Genomic DNA, 8,236 nt, shown 5'->3' on the forward strand with positions numbered 1-8,236 from the left:
TGTATTTCTTCATTCTTGTTTTAAACTACCCAACCTTTCTCACATTCCCATAACTCATGACAATGAAAGCAGCAGCTGTCTGCTCCACTTTCTAACTAATAACTTCTGTTCAGAATGGGAGGGAAGAACAGCTTTATTTTAAATGCAGGATTTTCTGTTGGAGAACCTAGCACTAATTGCTTTATGTTGTGCTCTCGCCTCGCCTCTTACTCCAGGAGTACCTACAGACCACCTCTGCTTTCCCTCTGCCTGTTTCTACCCCTCTTCATTTCTGTGCAGGAGCAAGAAGCAGAACTTTGCTACCTTTGTGATTATTAGCAGCCCTGGGTTCATACTGATTAGTCCCAGTGGCACAGGGTTAATGAGTTAAGTGTGCTTATTCAATTAAGCCACCTCTTTGTTTTAGCTCACATAAATTTTAACCTGATCGCTTCAAAATTACCTTTGGCACTATTCAGTAATAGAATAAATTGAATAAATTGAATCAAAAGAAAAATGAAAGCCTCCTTAGTTCTTAAGTGTGTGTGTACTTGATTTACCCTCAGTAAAAATAAATGGATAGAAAGCTTAGTAGAGGCATTCTGATTCTGAATTGACCTCTAGTTTACATCATGGAACACAGGCAAACTGGAATTGTTTTGGGTCCTGGCCTAATGTTTGGGAGAATTTGGCATGCTTACAAATTTTAGATTGTTTTCAATCAGAGTTACTCAGTTATCTATTTTCTTCAAAATACCCTTGGACTATACTTTACTTACAGCAACTACTACAGTGCGTTAGCTTGAACAGAGGATGAACGAGCCATTTCACTGAAACACCTCTTTCTAACACAGCTGCAGAACACACCAATTTACTTTCCTCAAAGTTGCATTTTTGGGACTGTAAATTAATATGGGTGTCACACTGCAGCATGGAAGGCCAACTGATGGCTGCAGTTAAGGTACAGCAGAATGAAAGTTTTTTTCATCTGTAAATAAGATGTTGAAAGAAAAGCCACTGGATCCCAGTCCATAGTTTCCTGCAGTGACTCTTTGGCATACTAAAAAGGTATTTGATTTTGAATGCTGATTATCATTGAGAAGCATCAAATTTGAATCTCTCTGATTAAATGGAGGACTTTCATAATGGCATTACTAATTACATTTGTACACACACCAACTGCCCTTAAAAAATACCCTCTTAAGTAAGATGCACCTCATCTAACATTAATCATTAAAAAATTAGGCACCTAGTCTAAGTCAATTATCTCAGCTGCCTCTGTTTTCAGTGAAGAGAGACAGACTCCTCCAGAGCATGATTGATCCCACGAATCTCAGAAGGGGATGAATCACTTGGTAGTTTGTTCCACTTGTACTATGATGTCACCAAACACAGTTAGGTGAAATTATTTTTGCCCTGAAGACAAATGATAAGCTGCATACAAATGTTAAAAATCAAACAAAAACTAAAAAACCTGGAAAACCCACTAAATGAATCAACAAAATATTTCCAGTAATGAAATATGAAATGGGATGTTATGAAAATTTATGCAATGTTATTCATCCATTTTGTTTTCTTCACATAACAAGGATATTGTCCTTAAAATCAGTGACATTTTGATTATATTCAGTGGTATACAGAATGCCCTGACCTGAACAAAATGAAGTTTTTGTACGACAAAACTTTTTATAGGCAAGCAATTTCAATCTCCCTGCATCTGAATGATTTGAATCCATTCTCTTGTGGATGATTGCTGCCAGGATTTCCATTGGACTGCAGTGATTACACCTTTGAAAATATCTGTTTCCTCTAACATTTGTAGATAAATTTCCAACTGGATTCTACTCATTTTTGTTAGAAACTTTAGGAAACCTCGCTGTTTGGTGACTTGGTGCTATTGGTAATGTCACATAGAGGGGCATTACCTGATTCACTCCCTATGCTGAACATAAACAGCCTTTCTTCTGGACTGTATTCTTCTTAATCATATGCCTTTAAATCAACTTGTAACTTCCCTTGGGGAATATTAATTAAAAAAATATTTTACAGTAAGTATTTCAAGGAGCAAAAGCGAGCTTGTGTGTCCTGTAAAAACGTAAAATAAAAATATAAATTAATTCAAATCTCATTAGTGTCCTGCACAGAACAAATTCAAATTAAAATACTCATAGAGATCACTTACTTATTTGGCAGTTTAATCTGGTCTAGGATCCAGAACTGATTGCTGAACTATCTCCTAGAAATGTGATCTTCAAACTTCATCTTATTCACAGAGAGACCTTGGCAGCACAAACAGGCAGTACATCACTCCAGCTGTATCTCTGCTGCATTGGCCTCTGGTTCTGAATTACAGCATCTATCACATTCTGGCTTTTGCTTGCCAAGCTTTTAGAGGTGTGCTCTTGCTCACTGTACCTTATGAGCAGCTTTCCCTTCCATCATTGGGCCTGCTTTTGAAGTTTACTGATATGGACTTATAAAATATTCTTTCTCTGCATGCCTACCCCTCTGACTACTGTGTAACTGAGACATGCATGCATATCGCAAGTGTCAACTCCCAGTTTGAAAGTGCTTTGTCTTGCTCATGCAGACTGTGAAAACTTCCACCCATAAATATCTGAACCTCATATGCTTTTAAATCTAGACACAACATACATCCTTTGGTTAAGATCTATTTATAATTAATAGGGTGGCATGGACTGGCAGATTCTTCACTGGAAAGACTATAGACATAAACTCTATGTATATATGTATACATATATATCAGGAGACATGCTCTATTCCTCTTTTCATTTTTAATACCATCATATATCATATTTGTTTTTAAATTATGTTTTGCTCTGAATTTTTATTTTGTAATAAATAGATGAATTTTGCATGTTGACAGGAACTGGCCTCAAAGTCACATTCTCTCTCTTTAGCAACCTGATCATGAAGATAACCCTGCAGCTTCCAGTAAGTACCCTGTACCTGTTTATATTTTTTATATTACGCTGTTGTGGTTTAACCCCAGCTTGCAGTCAAGCCCCAGGTAGCAACTTCCTCAGACCCCCACCAGTGGGACTGGGGAGAGACTTGGAAAGGTAAAAGACAGAAAACTCATGGGGTGAGATTAAGACAGTTAAAATAAGGAAAGCAAAAGCCACACACACAAGCAAAACAAAATAAGGCGTTAATTCACTGCTTCCCATGGGGAGGCAGGTGTTTAGCCACCTCTAGGACAGCAGAACCCCATCACACATAATGGTTAGCTGGGAAGACAAACACCATCCCTCCCAATGTCCCCCTTCTTTCTCTTTATACACTGAGAATGGTGCCATATAGTCTGGAATATCCCTTTGGTCAGTTTGGGTCACCTGTCCCAGCTGCATCTCCTCCCAGCCTTCCATGCATTCCCAGTCTCCTCAACAGCATGGCAGTAAGGGGAAAACACTTTGAAAACACTACTCAGCAATTAGAAAAACATCTCTACATTTCCATCCCTGTATTCAGCACAAGTCCAAAATACGGCCCTACCTATACCAGTCAATGGGAAGAAAGCTAACTCTACCACAGCCAAATACAGCACATATCCAAAATGTTGAAAATCACTGTTTACTCTTCAACATTTTTTTTTCTTTAATTCTATTGTTGCAATTCAGTGATTTATATACACTAGGCATCAAATGTAAACAAGAATAATTGGGAAGAGTTAAAGCTCCAAGCCTGAAAGAAAATCCTATAAGTCAATCCACTCTATTCTTGCCCACTGATATACAATTGTATGCCATGAGAGGCTCGGTCACCACCACTGTGTCTGGGCACATTCCCCAGTCCTCTCTTCTGGGGCGTGTCCCTGGGGCTCCATCTCTGGGAAGTACTCAGAGGGACCAACCTTCTTCCTCATCCTCCCTGCAGAGGAAGCACGTACCAAAGAATTGGACTTGAAAAGGGCTTAAGACTCCATCAGATCTTTTAACCAACTGGGTTATAAATCTTTGAGCACACAGTTCAGGAAAGGTCTCATTTGTGAAACAGCCATATAACTCTAAACAAAACATGCCTGTGAGTGCATGTGCTGTTTGTCTTTTATTAATAAACTAATTTATTGTATATCCAGAATGGCATTTTGAATGTCAATTTCTCTTTCAATGTTCAAGGATTGTACAAAGAAATTAAAAAGCTATTGCTAACAATAGTTGATGAAAATGTCTTTGGAGAAAGAGACAGGAAAACTACAGAATAGATTTTAAGGTCTAAGCAGAAATAGCTGGAAATCACACCTATAGCTTATGACTCAAACTCTAATCATATCCACAACCCTTTTAAAAGAGAGAGAATGACAGAAATAAGTTTGGACATATCAGTGAGACATAGTCAGAAAAAGGAGCACATTTAAAATCATTGTACTCTTTCAGAAGCCCATGGAAAGGCATCTGTGGGAAAATAGGGGATCTGAGATCTTAGCAAGTGACCCTTCTCCAGAAAGCAGACAAATGAGGGTATCTGGATCAATTAAATGTTTCATGAAAAAACATCTACAAAGCATGCAGGCTGCTTGACCATTCCATTAAAAGTGTATGACTTCATTTAGTAATTCATTAGATGCAAATAAATTAGATGTTTAAATTACCCCAGTGGTGAGAAGAAATGTTGATAACAAACTGCGAGTTCACAGATAAAACTACTGGAACCTTACTCTATACTTCTGAAATCACATAGCCTTTAAAACAGAGGATAAGATTGAGTCCCAGGAGAATGGAAAATACAACATGTGCAAGCTGATATACACCCAATAAGATCACCTTTAAAGACAAACATTAGTTGCAGAAAACTATGGGGAAGTCTACCTCAACAATGGCAAAGATATGCTGTGTTTTTATATAGTAAAAAGAATTACTGTATCCAGCACTGTAAAAAGCTGGAAGGTATCACACAAGTTCTACTTCCTCATAGAGCTTTTTCTTATGTGCTTTGGGAAGCAGGAAGCTGATGGCATCATTACTGCCACTTTTCCCTTTTGACAGGATCTGGTGACGCATGACCTCACTTTATCACAGTTTATATTATTGCATAAATGATACAAATGACAAGTTGGGAGAGCACAGGTATTCCTAGAAAGTGCCAAGCAAACCACAAATCATATTAGCATAACCCAAGGACTTGAAAAGAATTGTGAGTTGAGTAGTTTTTTGAGGCTCAAACACATAGAGGTACTTTTGGATCATTCATTTGCTGGCTGCAGCACTGAGCACTGGAAACAAAGTAATACCTCAGATAACATAAAAAAGAGACTTCATACAATTTTGCTTTCTAATAATCACAGAATCATAGAATCATAGAATGGTTTGGTTTGGAAGGCTAAAGATCATGTAGTTCCAACGCCTCTGCTATGGGCAGGGACATCTTTCATTAGAGGTGAAAGTATTTATGTACTTATTATTATTATCATATTTATATGATAGATATACCAAGAGGTTCCTGGAAGAGATTAAGTCTGAATTTTAATTTAAAAAAAAAGAAAAGAAAAAAAAAAGAAAAAATACTGTTTTCTTACTTAATTCCAATACAAAGTGAAAGACAACAGGTAGATAAAACGTGAGAAGAGAAGGAAGGTGACAGTGAAAATTATTACAGTAAACAGTAGTCAACAATTACCTCATCATTGTTTAATTTTCTATGCAAAATATAGTACATCTGGAAGGCTGCTAATCGTTATCTTTAGATCTGTCTTTATTTCCTACAATGTAGCAGTGTTCTTTACAGCTACTTGGAAATTATTTTCCCCATCGGAGAAGCATAGAAATCTTCCTCTTTTGACTGGATGAAAAAAAATTGAAAATACTTCATACATTTTGAAATATTAGGATCTTATAGGGCCAAGCAGATAATCTAGCCTGATTTCTCATACATTTCAGGCAATCTATTTTCTCTTAATTATCTCGTTATTAATTAAAATAATATATTTAAATTAATGAAGAGAGTTGTCCTGCCTTGATGCAGAAAAATTGTTGCATGAACTTCAAAGAGTAAAAAGGTACAAAAGCTTCATTTGCTTTTGCTAATTTGCTATTCTGCCTAACTACCCAGACTGTTAAATATTTTTATATCTTCCTAGTTTGAGTTTTTCTGGCTTAACTTGCCTGTCATTTGTTGCAGTTTTGGTCTACTATTAGATTTAAATGTTCATTGGAAGCTGGAATAATCTCCCAGGAAGATAATTCAGGGCAGTTCTCATCCAACTTTTAAATAAATAAAGTTTCTCAGCTCAAAAATTTTTTATCATCTTCAGTATAAATTTTCTTTTGGTTTTTTTTCAGTCTCACTCTTGAATGTCTTCCTGAGAAACTGGAGTCAGGATACACTGTCAGTTTCTCAGCATGATGCTGCTTGTTCTAGATTACAGCACATTTTGCAATGTTAAATTGCACATCACTTGAGTGAACCCACCTTGCTTTGTCCTCTCCTGGTTGTTATGGCAAATATTGCCACTTTTCTCAGCACTAATTATTTTTCACAGAATCACAGAATGTTTGGGGTTGGAAGGGACCTCTGGAGATCATCTAGTCCAACCTCCTTGCTAAAGCAGGTTCCCCTAGAGCAGGTTGCACAGGGTCGTGTCTAGACAGATTGTGAATATCCTGAGAGGCAAGACTCCACAGTCTCTCTGGATCAAATTAAGGTGTCCATGATGGTACACACACAATATGTCCTTTCTGACAGTGTGAACTTAAAATGAACCCAACATAGCTTTTTTCTTTAGACAGCAGTCCATATATTTGAAGCTAAAGTGCAGAAAACCACAAAGGGATAATGATTATGTGGCTAAACACACCACAGTTGGCTGGGGGAGATGTCAGGAACTTAGTGAGAGGGGAAGAGCTGAAGCTGAAAACCTCAAAAGCTGATTTTCTCAGATTTTCTATAAATACAACTGTTCTGTACTGTGTTTAAACACTTCGGATTAGTAGCTACAGTTCTCTGAATTCTGCATTTATTTGTCTGAAGAAAGTAGGTGCTGGAAAAGCAGAGAGGTTCAATATAACCGTTTCTGCTGGGTTTTGTACTCTGTACTGAGGTCCTGCCATGAACAGATTCCAGCAGGGAACTAACATTACAGTATCAAGACTTAGGACCTGATTCAAGTTGCAGTCCAGTCTACTACAGAATGAAATCAGCTGTACTTCACACTTCTGCAATCTCCTCTCATCTGTAGAGATCACAACCTTATCCTCTTTCATTCCTTTTTTGGGGGGTTGAGAGGAGGAATAACAGAGCTTTTCCAGGCCCTCTATCTATATGTAGCTTGAGCATATATCTCTTGCTTTCCTTGTTTTCCTCTGAACCAGGAGGAAAAGTCTTTCCATTGAAATGCTAATAGAAGAACAAACTGTATAATAAGACTGCATCCCCTTTGGGCCTACATGTAATTTACACATAAAATGAAATTGCACATGGCCTTGTTTCATAGCATATTTGTTTAATTATCTTTCTTAAAAGCCTTTTTCAATTAATTTTCAATATTTAAAAAAGGAATAAAAATGCCAATTTATCTGTGTACCTGATAATTAAGTACAGTTTGGGGAACAATTACATTATCTAATAGCAGAAATTTGTCCAGCTCTAATAACTGGCATTTTTCAACAGTTTTGCTTGCTTTCTTGTTCTCCAACTGCTCTAATTCAAAAGAAGTTTATATTCTGCATGTGTCAGTCAGTCCTCACTCACCACATCAGACACTGAGCAGTTGACCAAAACAGCTCTGCCTTTGCTGACAATGACACAGGAGAGAATGGACAGATGCAGGCTTGAATCTCTACAAGAGGGCCATTTGTACAGTTCTATTATATACCAGTAAAAGTATAACCAATAGAACCAAGAAAGTATTAAGTTTTTTGTCACCTCTCACTGACTTTGAGAAACCCTAGTCTGACATACAGTGTTGAATTCTGGTAATCTTTTTCCAAGAACACCGGAACATCCTTGCTCGATATCAGTGGGAACAGATGTGGAAGAGAGATGTTCAATAGATAACCACATGGCAGTGCACTGAGAAGAAAAAAAAATTAAAAAGTTGTTTAGCATAGTCAAGAAAGTACCAATAAAGACGGAATTACTGTCTGGAAATACCTGTTGCTGGGATTAGTACCAAAGATGAAAATCTCTAAAGCACTGAGGTCCAAATAGCAACTTTGGTGCCAAAACCAGCCTGCTGATTTTTCCATTGAAGAAGTCAGGAACAGTTCTATGTGGAAAATGTCGTGCCAGGACATTTTCC

Source organism: Agelaius phoeniceus, chromosome 6, assembly GCF_051311805.1.
Source record: "Agelaius phoeniceus isolate bAgePho1 chromosome 6, bAgePho1.hap1, whole genome shotgun sequence".
NCBI lineage: Eukaryota > Metazoa > Chordata > Aves > Passeriformes > Icteridae > Agelaius > Agelaius phoeniceus.